Consider the following 18,898-nt stretch of genomic DNA (forward strand, 5'->3'; position numbering starts at 1 on the left):
CCTTGCCGCCGAGGGGGAAAGGGAGAGAGTGTCCCGCGCCCGGGCCGCCGGCGGCTGGGTGGTTAGGCCCTCGTCTGCGTCCCTTGGACGACTGCTCCTGAGGCGAGGAGCGGCCCGGGCCCAGTGCGGTGAGGCTGGGGACGGGCGCGCTGGGGTTCATGGTCGTCGGAGTCGCCTCCTTGGATGAAATGTTTTCTGAGTCCCGATGGATCCGGAGACGTGGCTGGGCCGGCCCCTGTTGGCGAGGGGGGCCCCCCGGCCCGTAAGCCTGCCCGCGTGGGTTCCGGTGGCATTGAAGGGACCGAGACTTCATCCGGACTCGGGGACCGGCATGGGGGCGTCCTGCGAAGGATGTGGGGGAGGCAGGCTTTCCCCGGCCCGGGGCCCGGTGCTCGGGAGCGGTCCCTCGTGGGGGACCCTCTCGTCGGAGGCGCCTCTGTGGCATCTCCCCAAGTCCCAGGACACGCTGGCGAGAAACGGGCAGGGCGTCCCCAGCCCGATCCCGTCTACCTCTCTTCCCTTCCCATTCCCACTCCTCCTCCTAAGACTCTTCCTAATCACCCTCCCCACCTCCCCCCACCAACGTCCCCCACCCCGGTCGATCAGATGGCCCCCGAGAGCTTCGGGGCTGCCATTTATGGGGGTAGGGCTGGGGCAGGTGGCAGGACGGAGGTACCGGGGCCTCCCCCTGCAAATCGTGGACCCGCCCCGTTTCTGAGTGCTGTCATTTTTTTGTGTCGTGTTGGGCATTTTCTGCCAGCAGATAGGATCTGACAAAGTCTTCCTCAGTGTCTGTCACCGAGTGTTGGGTCTCCGGACGCGTGCGAGGCTCTGGGCTTCTCTCTGCGTGAGCCCTGGCCTGGTAGCCGACTCCGCTTCTGACACTTGAGCCGCCCGCCCGGGCCTGCGCGCCGGCTCTCCTGTGTGCGTCCGGCTGACGTGGCCCGTGGTGCCACCTCCGGTCTCTGGTGGCCCGAGGGCGGTGGGGTGAGGTGGCGGCGTGGGTCTTTTACCCCGTGCGCTCCCCGCCGCAGGCACCAGGTGTTGGCCAGCATGACCCCACCCCCATAGACTCCGTGCTGCTTGTCAGGCATTCCCCGCCTGGGGTCGATGGCCGCACTCCTCGGAGAGGGTGGCACCTGGTGAGTTTGAAGCAGGCCCCTCTGGTGGTTGTCATCGCCGAGCCCTCACCTCTGGGGCCTCCCTGCCCCGTGGCTCGCTCCCTTGCTCACCTGACTGATGTGGAGAAGTCATGCTCGCCGGGCCTAAGCCACGCCAGACGAGGGACAGGGATGTTCATGGTGAACGTGGCTTCATTTATTCTGCCTGCGGGCCCCTCGCATCTACGACGCCTGTGGGTGGCGGGGGTAAGGCAAGGGTGCGGACTTTTGGCCCGACCACGGTCTCCGGTGCCTTGTGGTGTCGGAGGGGCCGGGGTCTTGTGACGAGGCAGATACTCCCGCCTCCTGGCCTGCTCGGCGTCTTGTTTCGCGAGCGGCCCTCCACCGCGGCGGGGGAAGTCTGCCCTGCCGCAACGCTATGTACCACCTTGCCGGGGTGTGAGCGTGCCTCGCCTTGGTACTCTGCGGTGCCCATGGAGTGCTCCAAGTTGTCTCTAGGTGACCGAGGCCGAGCAGTGGCATCGTTCCCGCCCCACAGAGTTCCTCGAGTGTAACATTTGTGGTGGTCGTGGGTACTTAGCGAATTTCCTGAGGAGATTCAAAGTCAGGGTCTGAAAACATCTGGGTGTGTGTGGGGGCTCGGGAGAAGCCTACCATGCAGCAAGCAAGATGCAAACGTATCCCAAAGTAGGGGAAGTAAGTAAACTACCTACAATATACATGGAGAGAAAATCGTTGCCAATGGGATTTGCGGCCGATTCCAAGACATTCCCTGATAGCACAACTTAGGAAAACACTCAGAAGAGACAAGTAAAGAGATTCAATAAGAAACGAGGGGCTGCAGAATGCTGGTGGAACTTCGTCAACTTCAGGATAAAGGAATGAGTTTGTGTGTGGCGGAAATGGGAAGACGACTTCAAAGCTCTTATCTAGTGCAAAAGCTGTTCCCTGTTAGAGTGAATGTCGCTAATTACCTACGCTGTCCATGGAGAGGCACATATTGCTATAGGGCTTCACAGTATATCCCATATATACTCTGGCAACCAGCCCTAGGAAAACACTCAGGGAAGACAAGCTAAGGGACTCAATTAGACCCCACGCACTCTTGACCGATGGTGGAGCCTCCTCGCAATCAGGGTCACAGATGTCTGTGTGTGGGGGGTGAGTTGGGGAGTAGCCTTCCACGCAGGTATCGGGAGCCTCAGGTTTTCCCTGTCAGGGTGAATTCCTCTAATTACCTCCCCTGTCCAAGGAGAGGCACTCACTGCTACAGGGCTTTCCAGCCCATCCCCATACATTCCCTGGAAGCCCTCAATAGGAAAAGATTCATGGAATATATGCCAAGGGATTGTTAGAACCCACGCGCTGCCGACCGTTGGCCGAAGCTCGTCGCACTAAGGATTCCGGAACTCGTCTGTATGTGAGAGGGGTCTTGGGAACCATCCTGCTCGCAGTTACCTGGTGCCAAGGGTGTTCCAACTTAGGGGAGTGCGCCAGTTACCTCCCGTGTCCATGGCAAGGCAGACTCTGCCAGTGGAATCTTCCACCCCAACCCCTTCCTTTCACTGGCAACCAGCCCGAGGAAATCACTCAGGGAAGGCAAGCTAAGGGACTCAATCAGACCCCAAGCGCTCCTGACCGATGGTAGAGCTTCCTCGCACTCAGGGTACCAGATGTCGTCTGTGTGTGGGGTGAGTTTGGTAGTAGCCCACCACGCAGTTATTGGGAGACTCAGGTTTTCCCTGTCAGGGTGAATTCCGCTAATTACCTCCCCTGTCCATGGAGAGGCACTCGCTGCTACAGGGATTTCCAGCCCATCCCCATACATTCACTGTTAGCCCTCAATAGGAAAAGTCTCAGGGAAAACAGGCCAAGAGATTCTATTAGAACCATCGCGCTGCTGACCGTTGGCGGAAGCTCATCGCACTCAGGATTCCCGAAGTCGTCTGTGTGGGGGAGAGGTCTTGGGAACCGCCCTGCTCGCAGGTATCTGGTACCACGGGTGTTCCAATCTAGGGGATGTCCGCTAATTACCTCCCATGTCCATGACCATGCAGTATCTGCCCTTGGGATCTCCAGCCCAACCCTCCTCTTTCCCTGGCAACCAGCCGTAGGAAAACACTCAGGGAAGACAGGCCATGGGATTCTATTAGAACCCACGCGCTGCTGACCGTTGGTTGAAGCTCGTCGCACTCAGGATTCCGGAACCCTTCTATGTGTTTGAGGATATTGGTAACAGACTTCCTTGCAGTTATCTATTGCCACAGGTGTTCCATATTATGGGATGTCCTCTGATTACCTCCCCTCTCCTGGTCGAGTCAGATTCTGGCCCTGGGCTCTCCAGCACAACTCCACCCATTCCCTTGCAACCAGGCCTAAGGAACAACTCTGGGAAGACAAGTTAGTGATTCTATTAGAACCCACGCGCTGATGACCGTTTTTGGAACCTCCTCGAACTCAGGATTCCGGAACAATTCTGTGTATGGGAGGTTACATGGTAACCGTCATCCTCGCAGTTTTCTGGTGCCACAGGTGTTCCATCTTAGGGGATGTCTGCTGATTAACTCACATGTCCATGGCGAGGCAGTCCCTTGCCCTGGCCTCTGCACCCCAAATCCCCCCAAATTTCCCTGGCAACCAGCCCTAAGTAAACACTCAGGTTATACAAGCTACGGGATTCTATTAGAAACCACGAGCTGCGGGCTGTGGTTGGAATTTCCTCGCACTCAGTATTCCGCATATATCTGTGTGTGTTGTGGAGTTGAGGATTAGCCCTCCGTGCAGTTATTGGGGGTCAAAAATTTTCTATGTTAGTGTGAAATCCGCTAATCAACTCCGCTTCACTTTTGAGAGACTCTCGCTTCTACAGGGCATTCCAGCGCATCCCTATATTTTTCATGGCAGCACTCCCTTTGAAAACACTCTGGGAAGACAAGCTATGGGATTGTATTAGAACCCCCGTGCTGCTGACATTTTCTGGAACTACCTCGAAATCAGGATTCCGGAATAATTTTGTGTATGGGAGGTTACATGAGAACTGCCCTCCTCGCAGTTATATGTTACAAAAGGTGTTCCAAATTAGGGGATGTCCTCTGATTACCTCCCCTCTCCAGGTCGAGGCAGTCTCTGCCCCTGGCTCTCCAGCCCAACAACACATATTCCCTGTAAGCCAAGCCTAGGGAAACAATCTGGGAAGACAAGTTTGGGATTATATTAGAACCCACATGCTGCTGACCGTTGGAAGAACCTCCTCGAACTCAGGATTCCGGAACAATTCTCTGTGTGGGAGGTTACTTGGGAACCACCTTACTCGCCGTTACCTGGTGCCAAAGGTGTTCCATATTATGGGATGTCTGCTGATTAACTTCCCTGTCAATGGCGAGGCAGTCCCTTCCCCTGGGTTCTGCACCCCAACCCCCTAATTTTCCCTGGCAACCAGCCCTAAGGAAACACTCAGGGAATAGTAGCTACGGGATACTATTTGAAACAAAGAGCTGCGGGCCGTTGTTTTAAACTCCTCGCACTCAGGATTCCACATAAATCTGTGTGTGTCGTGGAGTTGAGGAGTAGCCCTCTGCTCAGTTATTGTGGGTCAAATGTTTTCTCTGTTAGGTTGAATTCTGCTAATCATCTCCACTGTCCTTTTGAGAGTCTCTCGCTTCTGCAGGGCATTCCAGCGCATCTCCATATTTTTCCTTTGCAGCACTCCCTACGAAAACAATTAGGGAAGACAAGCTAAGGGATTTTATTAGAACCTACGTGCTGCTGACAGTTGGTGGAACCTCGTCGCCCTCAGGATTTGGGAAACCATTTGTGTGTGTGAGGGCTTTGGGAACCGTCCTTCTCGCAGTTATCTGGTGCCACAAATGTTCCATCTCCGGAAATGTACTGTGATTTACTCCCCTCTCAAATGCGATTCAGCCTCTGCCCAGGGATCTCCAGCCAAACGCCACATATTCGCTGGAAACCAGACCTAGGGAAAAACTCTGTGAAGACAAGTTAAGGATTCTATTAGAACCCTCGCGGTGCTGACCATTGGTGGATCCTCCTCGAACTCAGGATTCTGGAACACGTCTGTGTGTCAGAGGGGACTGAAAACCGCTCTCCTCGCAGTTACCTGGTGCCACAGGTGTTCCATCTTAGGGATTGTCCTCTGATTAACTCACCTCTCCAGGGCGAGTCTGATTCTGCAACTGGGATCTCCAGCCCAACCCCACATTTTGGGCTCCTAGGAGATCCCAGGCGCTGCTGACAGAAGACGGAATCTCCACACACTCAGAATTCCAGAACACGGATGAGTGTGGGGGGGAAGTTTGGAGCCGCCCTGCACGCAGCTGCCTGGTGACAGAGGTGTTCCCTGGCAGAGGGAATTCTGCTAATTACGTCCATTGTCCTGGGGTAGGCACTAGATACTAACTGTATTTCCAGCAAAACCCCTGCCTTTCCCTTTCAGCCCGCACCAGGAAACACGCGGGGAAGACACGCAAAAGGCTCCTAGGAGATCCCAGGTGCTGCTGACAGAAGAAGGAATCTCCCCACACTCAGTATTCCGGAACACCGCTGAGTGTGTGGGCGAAGTATGGAGACTCCCTCCTCGCAACTGCCTGGTGTCACAGGTGTTCCCCGGCAGGGGGAAGTCCGAGAAAGAAAGAAAGAAAGAAAGAAAGAAAGAAAGAAAGAAAGAAAGAAAGAAAGAAAGAAAGAAAGAAAGAAAGAAAGAAAGAAAGAAAGAAAGAGAGAAAGAGAGAAAGAGAGAAAGAGAGAAAGAGAGAGGGAGGGAGGGAGGGAGGGAGGGAGGGAGGGAGGGAGGAAGGAAGGAAGGAAGGAAGGAAGGAAGGAAGGAAGGAAGAAAGGAAGGAAGGAAGAAAGAAAGGAAACATGAAAACAAACGACAAAACCCACCACCAAAGGGAAATCAAGTTGTAGAACTACTCTGGGGTTTAAAAACAAAAACAAAAACACCGTAGAAAAAGCACAACCGCAGCCCATCAGGGGTTCCTCTCCTCAACAGTCCAAGAACTCGGTCAACTCCACCTCCTAGAAGCCAGAAATCCAGGGATGAAACACGTGCAGGAGACCCAAACGGACGTTTTCAGTTTAAAAGGAAAAAAAAAATTATTTTTTTCCTCCCCCAAATGGGGGAGGGGGCGAGGGGGAGGATGGAGCGTAGAACTCAGCGGCAGAGTGCCTGCCCAGCACGCGCGAGGTCCAGGGTTCGATCTTCAGGACTTCCGTTCAAGTCAATAAGGAAGTCGGTAAGTCAGGCAATCACTAAGTCAGGCAACAAACCAGCAAAAGAAACGAATTACCTCCCCTCCCCGAATAAACAAACAACCACCGAAAGCAACAACAGCAGCAAGAACCAAAAAAAAAAAAGGCCTAAATAAATAAATAAATGTAAGTAAGTAAGTAAGTAAGTAAATAAATAAGTAAACAAACAAACACAATTTAAGAAAGGGGAAAACGCACGCATTTCTGTTTGTAAGAGATATCCGGACAGGCCCAGAACCTGGAATCACGACAGCAAGTTCCAAAAACAAGCAGAAAGTGCCTGCTCCTGACGGAACACGTGATAGAGACCACCGTTCGAGATGGGGCCGGGTGGGCGGGCTGGCGGGCGGACACAGAGCTCTCGACTCATACCTGACAGCATCCGCTCTCCGACAGAAGACAGAAGGCAACACGGAACAGGGGTTGGTGGTGGGGGCGAGGGGGAGAGGGCGAAACGGAGGTGGAGGAAAGCCATTAGGGAAAACAGGACAGAAGTCCCTCAAAACATTCCACAGAAAACTCCTGGAAGACCCGGCAGTTCCACTACGGGCCCGCGGATGGACGAATGGACAGTGCCACGTGGTCTGGAGAGACCTACACCTAGAGAGGATGATGTTAACTAAGTGACTTAAGTTCGAGAGGGATGTTGTCACTTCGAGGCAGAATCCCCAAGACAATACGCAGGAACACATGCAAGGAAGCTGAAACAGGCTCATGGATACCAAGAAGGAACAATGAGTGCAATGGGTGAGGGAGAGGAAAAAGTACAAGCTTCCAGTTAACTCCAATTAATAAATACACAAATTACGGGAGGTCATGGACAGCAGGGCGAGTAGAGTCAATCCATACTATTGTCATGACGCTGTCCGGTGACGGATCCGTAACCAGACTCATCACGGTGATCATCGTGGAACATGGAAGAATCCCGAATCGCTATGTTGGACACGTGAAAACGGACATCCCCTTGTCAGGTCAATTATGAGAGAGAGTAGGAGAGAGAGAGACAGAGAGAGAGAGAGAGAGAGAGAGAGAGAGAGAGAGAGAGAGAGAAAATTCTCACTGTCTTACCGGAAAAAAAAAAAAAAAAAAAGAGTTCAGTGAGATAAAGAGTGGATGTAGGTGAGGGCAATAGGTGGAGGAGATGAAAACCACGACGGCGACACATGTGCGGCATCCCACACGGTGGCAGTGCAGTGTGATCCTATGCATGCTCAGCCGTCTCCTAGCCACCTCCAAGTTGACATCCAGGGTCATCCTTTTAGGTTTCGTGGCTGCACTTTCGTCTGTCTCGGGCAATACTCTCCCTTGATTTTCCATGGGGGAAGGGAGGTGGGGTGGCCGGGCGGGCCACACCACGACACACCGCGTCGCGCGTGACCTGGAAAACAGATACACACCCGCCCACCACCCACGGGCTCCGAAATCGGTCACTGGTCACGACGCACACTTCGTCGGTCCCTTACGGAGCGATGGCGGACCAAACAGGCAGCGGCCAACTTTGTCGTGCACACAATGACGGTTCGTCCCTCGTGGAAACAAACTGATGACGAGACAGCGTGGTCAGGGGGCGGGTGTCCTTTCAGGAAGACAGAGTCATTGAAAGTCCCGCACACGGGAACTGTGCCAAGGGAGATCTCCATCACCCTACCCAACCCTGATCCAAATTCTCGTTCGGGCAGCTAAGGGTCAAGGTCAAAGTTTCTTTCTTCCCGGGGCAGGGGTCCTTTTGGGCCTCGATGGTTGTTCAACTGGAGAGATCACCCTTGGGCTGCATATACACTTCGGGGTGGTCCATAGGGTTCCACGACAGTCCCGCCACCAGGCAGGTGGTTCCACCTGATGAAACCGGCCTGGTCTTTCGTTCCAGGAAGACAAAGGTCCGTGGCTGAAGCCAACGAGAAACCCAGGGTGTGAGTCCGGAGCGCCACCAGTCAGGAAGATGTCTAGGCGTCGGGCTCGAAGAGGCTCGGGTGGCCTGAAAAACGCATGCGGGTTCAGGTCCACTTTCTGAGTGGCCTCCACAGCAACGGGCAGGAGGAGGGTCTCGAGAGGGGACACGGCAGTGACCTCTCTCCAGCGGATGTCCAGCTGCTCAGCCCGGCTCGGCGGGGCTTCAGGGAAAGGGCGGCTTTGGTTCTCGAGGATGCCAAGTCCAAAGCGGGAGAACCATGGGCAACGGGAGTCGGAAGAGCGTTGGCCAACCATCGGAGAAAACTCGAAGCACGCGTGACGTGGCCCAGCGTATCAGTGGAAGGAGGGGCGGGGCGGGGCGGGGAGGGGGAGGGTGGCGGGAAGCACGCAAAGATGATGACACAGAACCGCATTCTCATCTCTATCACGCTGTACGAGAGTTTCCACTGAGACATGCTCCCCTTCCCCTGGTCTCTCCAAGGACGCGCATTTCTACCAAAAAATCACCCCCATTCAGACTTGTCGGCTGGCCAGATCAGCATACTTCCACGAAATTCGGCCTGAAGAGGGACAGACGTCCACGAAGCATAGCCATCGCCCCTAGAGGCTCTCGGACACCCGCTCTGCTGGAACGTTTCCTAAGGACGGCAGACGAAGACGGTCTCCACATGCTTTCCAGGAGACGTTCCTCAGAACGAGACCGTGACTGTTCCGAAGCCCGAATCGGTCACAGCAAATGTTCACGAGGAAGTCACGGTGAACCATCTGGGACACCAGTCTTTCCCAACCGGTCCACGTAGGGACACGATTTGGTCCTAGCCAGAAACAGACACTTTCTCCTCACAGCATCCTTTTATTTTATTTTATTTTATTTTATTTTATTTTATTTTATTTTATTTTATTTTATTTTATTCTGTTTCATTTTGTTTTGTTTTATTGTATTGTATTGTATTGTATTGTATTGTATTGTATTGTATTGTATTGTATTGTATTGTATGTTTACATATGTACGTATGTAAGTAAGTATGTATGTATTCCGGTCTGTCTGTCTGTCTGTAGGTCCATCCATCCTCCAAAGGTATACCAGTCATGTCGGCCAACACACTGACAGATCTCGAGTCTTTTCTGTCAGAAAGATATTAAAGCACGTCCCCTTCGACTCATGGAGCCAGGAACGAACGCTTCCGTATCTCATCTTCTTTGGAAACGATCTAAACATTCCAGGGACGTCGCCAGATGCTTCAGTTGCAAGGGACCAAAAACTACGTGGAGGAGGCACCAATTTTTCAGAGATGGACCGCCTCCCCCCCACACACACACACTACCCCCTAGGACTGCTTGGGGTGTGAACACTTCCTGAGACTTGAGACCGAGCCAACCATCGCTCCCAGACTCTTTTTTTTTTTTTTTTTTTTTCCTGGCTGACACGTATTATGACAGAGATAACCCACAGGAACTTAATGGATTCGGGGTAAACCTAGGGAGGCGAAAAGTTTCACCTCGAATGCTGCTCGTCACAATCAAGACATGGCTCTTTTCACGAGACCGATCCCTTGACATTTGCTTTTCTGGATGAAAGGATCTGTCCTAGATCATGTCAACCTGAAGGAAAACATTTGGGTTCCTTCCTGTTCGCATTCCCTGCCTGCATGTTCCCTTGAAAACCAGTTCCATAGAGCTCTTTCATGAATGAACTCTGGCAAGTGTATGTGGAGGAAGAAACATGCCAGGCCTACAAGCCGGGGACATACACAAGTGCCTACATGCATACATGCATACATGCATACATGGGACCGGGCCCTTTCCAGATCCTTGGACGGCAGTACCATAGAAATGAGGATGGCTTCCACAAGACTCTCAGGCAAGCCCAGCTCTTTTGCGAAAGCGATAGCTTGTGCACAAAGGAGAAGGTGGCATGAGGGGAGAGGGAGGGGGAGTGCCAGCTCCCTGAGCAGCAGGGGCCATGCTTTTCTACCTAAAGGAAGGGCTTTGTCTCAGGATCACTGATCACTTCCACAAATCATCCGATATCTTGGATCGGCCGCAGGCGGCTCCAGGGTGAAGAGCCATCGCCCCAGGCTCTGTGGGGAATAGAGAAGACTTCCGTGAGGGGAAAGAAACGCATGAGAATTTTCTGCAAGAAAGCTCAGGAACAGATAATGTAAACACGGAGAGTTGAGCTTCCTGTCTCGTGACAACTAGGTCTACTGGGTCATGTCACAGAGAGCAAGCGAATCCTTTATTCCCCTGAGCCTTTTTCTTTTTCTTTCTCTATCTTTCTTTGTTCTTTGTTCCCTTTAGAGTGTGTGTGTGTGTGTGTGTGTGTGTGTGTGTGTGTGTGTGTGTGTGTGTGTGTGTGTCTGTGTCTGTGTCTGTGTGTGTGTGTGTGTCTGTGTGTGTGTCTGTGTGTGTGTCTGTGTGTGTCTCTGAAACTCAGGTACTGCCCTGTCTCATACAGACGAGACCAGCAGATCGACATGACCAGAGATTTTGTAGCTTTCATTTAAAAACTATAGGTCACTCACGAGTCGGGTAGGACGGGTGCTGCGTCCAGCGCAGCTCGGGACCGTGTCTGAGGACGGGCGACGCAAGAATGAAGAAACAAAGAGACCAAGTAAAGAGCGAAAATGGGACCAGGGGACTCAAGGTCTCGTGGATCTAGAGTGCCAAAAGCCTGGTCGACATCCTGTTTATTGGGAGTATACGGCTCAGGGAAAAAAAAAAAAAAGAAATGCGATCAAAGAGGTGGGGCTTTAGATATTTCATGCCAGAAGCACGAAGTTCTGCTTGCTGGCTAACTGATTCATTTCAGGCCTATCCCTTCCAGGAACAATCACCCTCCTCGGGGGATGCAAAATTTCTAAGTGTATCCTGTGATTGCCTCTGGGACATCTCGAGATAGCAAATATTTCCCCGGGGTTAAACCACATGCTTTCCTGCCAGAACCAAGTTCTGTTAATGGATGATCTGGCTTCCCATGACCGTCCATTGTTTTACCCTAAGGAAATATCTGCCATCTGTTGCGCCCTCACGGTCAATCTCAGGATTGCCCCTCACACAATTTCTTGAGCATCATACATGTTATAGGTCATCGACTGTGTAAAACATGAAAACAAAGCAGGCGTGTGCATTTTTAAGCAAGTAAGTGTGAATGTAAGATTTTACGCTCATGGAAATGCTGGTGCAGCTTGGTTTCTAGTTGCTGGTTCTCCAGCAGCTTGTTTCCCAGCAGACGCGTAGGACACTAGAGAACCCACTCACTCAGAAAGAACCGATGGGACGGGTAAGGTTTTTCGGCTCGGAGGGTGAAAGCTTTTAAACTCTGTGTGGAAAAAAGACGTTTCAGGTGTATATTTCTCCTTAAGAAGGCTGCGAATTAGAGTTTCGACGAGGGAGACCACGCAGCAGTGTGTACGTTTAAAAAGGCCTCCGCGTGCCCCTCCCCACCCTTTTTTGTTTGTTTGTTTCTTCCATTCGGTTTCAGGTTCTACCTGATTCAGCCCCCTGGCCTCAGTCTCAGGCCACTGTGGGCTATGCAGACAGACGTTTCTGACGTTGTCGAGATGGACAAGATAAGGAGGGTTCCCCCCAGAGAACTGGGCCGCTGCTTCTATGAGATCAAAAAGCTGACCTACTCATCCAGTTCTATGTTTAGAAATTTGCTCCTTTCTGGGAAAGCGTAGAGCTCTGCGGTAGAGTGCGTGCTCAGCATGCACAAGGCCTTGGGCTCAGTCCCCAGTACCACCACTGAAAACGTATAATAAATCTAAATAATTAATTGAAACGTAGATAAAGACACCTAATGACCCGTCCCCCCTCCAAAAAGATAAAAACTTCTTGTTAAAAAAAATTTTTTTTATTTTATTTTTTTATTTTTTTAGTTAAAAAGGCAGGAGGAGGACGAGGACGAGGACGAGGACGAGGAGGACGAGGATGAGGAGGAGAAATTAGCTTCTTTCCAACAAGGAGATTTCCAGGTCAAATGGAGAGCCAAATATTTCTATGCTCTAAAACTTCAGCTTTCCACGTATCCTGGCGTCAAAACGTCGGCACGGGTAAAGATTGTTCATCATTCTGTGACTATGCACTTGCTGCATTTTGGAGTGTTCATCTGTCCTTTCTCTTAGGAATAGATGATCATCAGAAATAGCAGTTCTGTTGATTAAACCCCCTTTTAACATATCGTTGTTTCCTGGTCACTAAAGTTACCTAATAATCACTTCACAGTCTATGGAAGTCAAATCATTGTGCTGTACACCTGAAACTGATAGAGGGCTGTATGTCAAACCTATGTCAATAAAACTGAAAAAAGAAAAGAAGAAGAAGAAGAAGAAAAGAAAAGTCTGCTTGCTCGGGGCATCCGGTAAAGGCCCTCTTTCTGAGCGCACAAGGCAACCTCGGGCCGATTCACCCTGTCCCTGAAGAAGGGCAAAAATCCTCCACTCTATCTCCCGTTAGGTCCCGGACACTAGCCAGAGTTCCTCCTCCCTCAACCCCCACCCCGTTCCTGCGTCACACTGTGTGGGCTCAGGCACACAACCTATCGCTTTCCTTTAGCGTGTGGAATGAATATCGCCCGAAGGGAATTTCCTTTGTTGTCGTTTAAATAAACTGACGTGTTAATAAGTGCTCTGGAGGGACACATTCCCTTTGACCTGATCAGCCATAGTGACATCCCATGACCCAGGAGTGTACAATATCATGGATTGGAAAGGATCTTAGAATTCAGAAATCATGGTGACGTGGGTCCGATGACCTAGCTGGCTCCATACAAACCAAGAGATGAAGGTGCCCAACGTTTTCACTCGATGCTGCCTAAGTTCTTGACAGTCACTTTAAAAAAGGAAAAGGAAAATTTGCATGGCACGCTTAGTTTTGAGAATGCTATCTGACTGCATGGTGGAACGCAAGGAAAAGCCGTGACGCTCGCCCACGGTATCGAGAGAAACGCAGAACCGTGTTTCTGGTAGCTTTCTTCACCGCTGCGCAAAGGCGGGAGCGACCGCTACCTCACGCAGAGGAGGAGAGGACGGGTTTCTCGGCCCCGTCACGCAATGCCAGGCAGAAGAAGCCTTCTCCGATGAGACAGAAGCGTGTCAAAGCGCATCCCTGCGTCGAAGGCTTCGGTTTCCCGGGGAAGGGGGTCGAGCCGAGGGACACAGGCCCCCACGTCAGTCAGTCTTTCACTGGATTCACTGGCCTCGCTGTTACTCCTCAGCGATGGCCCCTCAGATTGCTCTCGTGTGTCTTTACCTTCTGGCTTTAGGAAGGACTTTAAACTTCGGCTGAGGGGCGGGACACCCAGAAGGGTTCTTTCAGTTCACCCCATCTTAGGTATTGCCATATCCAACACGTTGGTTTTCATCCCATCGTGGACCTACCTACCGGAGAGTTTCGCTGCTTAAAAGTCCCCTGTGCTCCACCTATTCATCAACAACCCCCCGCCACAACACACACACCCACACACCCACACACACACACCCACACACCCACACACACACACACCCACACAGACAACCTTCACCACCACCACCCCCGACCCCACTCATCTTTTCACCCTCGCTGGGGCTTTTGCCCTTTTGAGAATGAATGTCATCCAGAGCCGGTACCCTACAGGATGCCACCTTTTCAGATTGGCTTCTTTCAGGGAGTCAGGGGCACGCAGAAACGGCCCCGCCTGTCTCCCACAGGTCTCTCGGCTCCACGGGTCCCTGCTTTCCTTTTTAGAGCCAAATCACATGCTGTGGCACGGACCTAGCCCGGGCGACGTGTCCCTTCACCTCTTGAAGGACGCGTCTGTCCCGGTCGCCTCCACGGTTCCGGCAGTGATGAAGCAAGCCCCTCCACACCCCCACCCCCACCCCGCCCACCGTCCAGGTCCGTCCGCGTTCAGGTTTCCGCGTGGACGGAGCCCCGAGGGCTAGGCCTCAGGGTGAGAGTGGTATGGCGGGTGGCAGGTGGCGCACTGAAGGGTCCCAAATCCGGAGGATGCCGGCAAGGAAGGTCGCCAGGTCAAAACCTTCCTTCCCTCCCTCCGTCTCCTTAGGGTGGATGGCTGGGCCCGTGAATTCAGAGAGGACACGAGACACATGCTGTGAGCCGAGATTTCCAAGCCAGGAGACCTGGTGGAGGGTAAAGAAACGAGTTGATTGGGGGGGGCGGGGGCGATGGGGGGGGGGGGGGCTCTTAGGACTGCAGCCCAGGAGACACAGATGCAAGAAAGAAGCACTGGAAGTGTGTGTCATCAGACTACCCCACGGGGCAAGTGGAGAAGGGGAAACGAAAGAAAACACACCACAAGAGCAAGGCGGGAACTTTGAAACGACCAGGCTGCGGCTAGCAGCTGCTGGCAGATTTGTTTTTGAAACCGGTTGGTGGTGCCCTTGAGCTTGATACAGTTCTGACCACTCATGCCCCCCCTCCCCCCATTGATGCCGGTGTCGGGACCCAGGGGAGGCCACCCCAAACATGTATGTGCCTCCGTGGCACACGGATGGGTTAGAAATGAGAGTGACCGAAGAAGCCGAGGGGCCAGCAGACGCAAGAGGGACCCTCAGACTCTTCTTTCTGTCTCCCTGAAAGCGGGAAATCGATCACTTCCGTGGAGGGTGCCCTCCCTGCATCTGGACTTAGGAAAACACCCTGATCACCCACTGAGAGCCTTCAGGCCCCGGAAGCCTAGAGAAACCAACCAACCTCGTGACTTCTTTCAGGGGCTTCCCCCCCTCCCCAAAACCCAAACTCCGTCTCGATTCTTCACGGACGGGTCACCCAAAACCAAAGGCTCTCAGCCCGGCCCATTTCGCACAAAGGGCTGATTTCTTGTCCTAAAACGGAGAAAAGCTGCCTGCTTCGGGGACACATGAGTGCTTGAATGAAAGACAGTAGGTTCCCTGTCGCTCCTGCTCAACGATCCGTCTGGGGTCCATTTTTGGATCAGTCCAGCCCAGAGAACTCAAGATGTGTAGAGGGAGGGGACAACGTCCCCCTCCCTGAAACAGGACTATGTCTGCAACAAAGTTCCTCCCACTGGCCGTCCAGCTCCATTTTGGATGACTGAATCCTGGTTCACCTCATTTGGGTGTTTTGTTTTTGTTTCTGTTTTTGTTTTTGTTTTTGTTTTTGATTAATAGACTTTATTTCCTAGAGCAGTTTCAGGCTCACAGCAGAATTGAGCAGAAAATACAGAGAGTTCTCACATAGCCCTCCCCACCCACGCATATATCCTCCACTCCCCTCAACATCTCTCATCAGTGTGGCCTATTTGGTAAAACTGATGATCCGACATGGACACGTTATTATCCATCAAAGTCCATAGTTTACAGGACGGTTCACTCTTGAGGTTGTACGTTCTATGGGTTTTGACAAATGTACAAATGACATGCAGCCACCACTATGGTATCCTACAGAATAATTTCATCGCCTTAAAAATCCCTCACGCTGCATCTGTTCATTCCTCCTTCCCTCCCTCTCCCCAAACCCCTGGATACCATGATCTTTTGATTGTTTCTAGAGCTTTGCCTTTTCCAGGATGTCATTTGGTTGGAATTGTACAGTTGGTAACAATTTTCAGACCGGTTTCTTTGATTTAGTAAGATGTCTTTTAAGTTTCTTCCATGTCTTTCACGGCTTGATAGCTAATTTCCTTGTCTTTCGTTCTTTTTTATTTATTTATTTTTTTAAAATGTTTTTACTGCACATATATTTTTAATTTACATATATGTACTGTTCATTGTTTCCAGGAAGGTTTAGAGCTTTAGCTTTTTAAACTTACATACTTATCAAAGGAATAAAGCCAACCACAAAAGAAGAATGAATTCAAAAAGATACACACACCCTGCTATTAACAGCAACATCATTTATGATTGCCAAGATACGGAAGCATCCTAAGTGCACATCAATATTTGAATAGATAAAGAAGAGGGGACACACACACACACACACACACACACACACACACACACGTAATGGAATACAATTCACCCATGAGAAAGAAGGATATTTTGCCATTTGTGGCCCTTCCTTTCCTTTTTTTTTTTTCCCCCTCCACTTTAAAAACCAGAATTTTATAACTGGGATAAACACTTCCATTGAGTCAAAAACAGTAAAATGCCTAGAAATAAACTTAATCGAGGAGGTTATCTATACTCCAGAATCTGAAATGACACAAAGAAATGGAAAGATGCCTTGTGCTCTTGCATTGGAAGAATCAATACTATCAACATGGCCACACTATCCAAAGCAATCCGCAGGTTCCATGCAACCCCTGTCAAAATACTCACGACATTCCTCACAGAACTAGAACAAACAATTTCAAAATTTTTAAGGAACAACGGAAGACCCTAAACAGGCAAAGCAATCTTTCGAAGGTCTCCTCTCCCTCCCTCCCTCCCTCTCTCTCTCTCTCTCTCTTTCTCTCTCTCTCTCTCTCTCTCTCTCTCTCTCTCTCTCTCTCTCTCCCCCCCCCCTCTCCCCCTCTCTCTCTCCCTCTCTCCCCCCCTCCCTTTCTCTGTCATCTTTTTGTTCTCTTTTCTTAGGATTTGATGACTTGAGACCATCCTTTATCATTCCTTGTAAAGCCGGCTTGATGGTGCTGAAATCTTGTAGCTTTTGTTTATCTGTGAAGCTTTTGATTTCTCCCTCAGATCTGAACGAGAGCCTTGCTGAATAGAGTATTCTTACCTGTCAGTTTTCCCCTTTCATCACTTTAAGTATGTTGTGCCACCCACTTCTGGCCTGTAGAGTTTCTGCTGAAAAATCAGCTGATAACCTTACGGGAGTTCCCTTGTATGTTATTTGCTGCTTTTCTCTCGTTCATTTTAATATTTTCTCCTTATCCTTAATTTTGGTCAATTTGATGACGATGTGCCTCGGTGTGTTCCCGTATGGTACTCTCTGCACTTCCACCTCATTTGGTTATTTAAAGGATCTTCAGTCTGTTCAATTCATAGGAGAGAACTTCCACGTGTATTTCTTCTCAGTTTTATGAAACAAAGAAGGACCCAGGAAACTGGCAAAACATAAATGCTTTTCTATTGGGTTGAGCAAAGACAGGCCCTGGCCGGGGACGGGGGGGGGGGGTGCTGGAGGGTCGGGGGGGCGGTGTAGAGAAGGATATAGATCATTGTTAGAGTGCCTGCTTAGCATGCATGATGCCCTGGGTTCAATCCCCAGAACCACCATTAAAATAAATAAATAACCTAATCAAACCCATCCCCCTCCTCCCCCCCCAAAAAAAAAGAAGGAGAAAAGAGTGAGAGACAGAGACAGAGACAGACCATCGGGAAAAGTAGCTGCACTAATACTTCCAAGAAACAGGACAACATAAAGATAATGGAAGAAATGCTGGATAGTGAACAGCCACGGGTGGTTGGCACAGACCCATAGCTTCTGGACTCGCTAAAAAAAAAAAAAAAAAAAAAAAAAAAAAAGAATATGAGAATCATATGGATCAGGAGATTGGGTCTGAATTTTGTGCCGTTTGACTTGTGCCAGTTACAAAGGTCATGCACAAGGAAGATGACTGGCTACTTTATTGTCTGAAATGAGACACTTGAAAGTGAAAGGAGGTGCTATACAATCGTGCCTGGACTGGGATTTTTCTAAGGGAGCCCAAATCCTTTACAATATATATCATGTTTTCAAAAATGAATATCATTCCTGGACAACATTTAAGCAATTTTTTTCTGTGTTATCAGTAAACATTTTTAAAAAATCAGTAAGAAAGGAAGAGGGAGAGAGAAAGAGAGAGAACAGGAGTAACTATACGCGCGCGTGCGTGCATGCATGTGTGTGTGTGTGTGTGTGCGCGCACGTGTGTTGAGGTGGGGGCCTAAAAGAGGGTGAGGATTCTTTTCATCGAGGTCTGTTTGTACAGAATTCTCTCCTTCTCCGCTTTACACTGTGAAGGAAAAGCCCAGCTGGGCTAACAAGCTAAGTCGCAAATCTAAGTGTAACAAGTGTCGGATTACTGATCTGAGTTCTGCTGGGCTAACTCGTAAATCTAAATTAATAAGTGCCGGTTTGCTGATTCCCTGTTCATATTTTGCTAGCCAGCTGGATTTTCAAAGAGACATATCTGGCCTTGAAATGTTGGTTTGCTGCCTCACTGCCTCTACTTTCGTGATAATGATGTTGCTAAAGCTATTGCGTGCCTATTGGCCGAATACCCCAAGCTGGTACTTAACCCTATAAAACCTCATGTGCACGTCTTGGAGGTGCTCAAGGCTTAGGAGCAGAAGCCCCTCTGAGCCCGCCGGCGTAATAAATCTGAGTACTCCAACCCTCCGAGTGGTGCTTGTTTCTTGGCCGGCCTGTCATTTCCATAACAGCACCGTTGACAATAAGAACGTCACTCTCGTTCCGGCATAAAGAAGACATCTGGGGAGGGTGGGGTGGGGGGTGGGGTGTAGATCTATGTTATGTCCTGATTCCAGGAAGGAAAGGGGCAAGGGTCAGCGTGCCCTTCTTTCTGGGGTATCTGTCTGTTCGCTTTTGGTGTTCGGCTGGTTTGGTTATTTCAGCTTTCTGTTTGGTTCCTTTCACAGATCCAGTGGCTCAAAACAGCATTCTGATTTTCTTTTCTCCTGGGGTTT

General features: G+C 50.7%; 1 long non-coding RNA gene across 1 annotated transcript in view; it reads left to right on the top strand.

Moving 5' to 3' along the window:
* Nucleotides 1–12,482, top strand: part of LOC135320638 (uncharacterized) — a 64,181-nt gene extending 51,699 nt beyond the window's left edge. The window contains exon 4 of the long non-coding RNA XR_010379891.1: nt 12,185–12,482. This is a non-coding gene — a long non-coding RNA (uncharacterized LOC135320638). The remainder of the gene's footprint in view (nt 1–12,184) is intronic.
* Nucleotides 12,483–18,898: the final 6,416 nt, after the last annotated feature.

This window comes from Camelus dromedarius, unplaced genomic scaffold (assembly GCF_036321535.1).
Source record: "Camelus dromedarius isolate mCamDro1 unplaced genomic scaffold, mCamDro1.pat HAP1_SCAFFOLD_163, whole genome shotgun sequence".
NCBI lineage: Eukaryota > Metazoa > Chordata > Mammalia > Artiodactyla > Camelidae > Camelus > Camelus dromedarius.